This window comes from Penaeus monodon, chromosome 34 (assembly GCF_015228065.2).
Source record: "Penaeus monodon isolate SGIC_2016 chromosome 34, NSTDA_Pmon_1, whole genome shotgun sequence".
Lineage (NCBI taxonomy): Eukaryota > Metazoa > Arthropoda > Malacostraca > Decapoda > Penaeidae > Penaeus > Penaeus monodon.
In genome coordinates, this window is record NC_051419.1 from 2489526 (window position 1) to 2490440 (window position 915).

Sequence of the window (915 nt, forward strand, 5' to 3'; positions counted from 1 at the left end):
AGACTTGCTTCAAGGGAGAAATTGCTTTGAAAAAAAAAATGGTTTAGGTATTTTTTATTATTATTCAATATTCCTTTTTATTAATACACTTTGTGGGAAGAAAAAACGTGCTCACTTGTCTGTGTCACCCACTTTTTTGGAATTTTCATTTATGCCACATTTGTGTAATTCTGTTCAAGATTTTTTTGTCGGTGTATTTATGCTCCTCTGTGTATGATGATGTTGATTTCCTGAAATCTGAATTGATTTTTTTTAAATGTTTTGTTTACTGTATGACTGAAAATTTCCATACTAAGGAATTAGGAACGAGTGGGCATCCTGTTGGCCCGTAGTTGGCACTGTAGGTGAAAGATAGGTTTAGTGCAGGTGTTATAAATAGCATTAGACGAAGGAAATTTAGGTGAGCTTAGTAGATAAAAAATGGAAGGGAAATTTCCACCAGAGATAATATAGCCTTATCGACTGAAATGAGAAAACGTAACAGAAGACTGAATGACAAACAAACAATACAATTAAATGAAGAAATGAACCATTGTAAGGTAGTCAAAGGATTATTTTTATCTTGTAGTCTATTCAGGTAAAAAAAAAAGAGAGAAACCTTTTAGAATCTCATCTTGTTGCCCTGTACTTTTCCTCGCTCTGAAATCAATACATAAATTGAGCTTCAAGGTAAAGTTCGAAGAGGAAATATATTCTCTCCCTTTCTGCCTCCCTTCCCTCCTCTTTCGGGCTCTAAGTGCGAAAACAAAACGAATTTAAATGTCAGGTGCTGTGGAGTAACTTCACTTCTTCTCCGTGATACTGTGGAACTGACCTTGTTCTACTTCAAGCTTGACCGAAGGTGTTGTTGGGTCCTTTTCGGGAATTTTCTCCCTTGCCTCGCCCTTGACTGAACCTGCGGTGTCGACCTGTGGA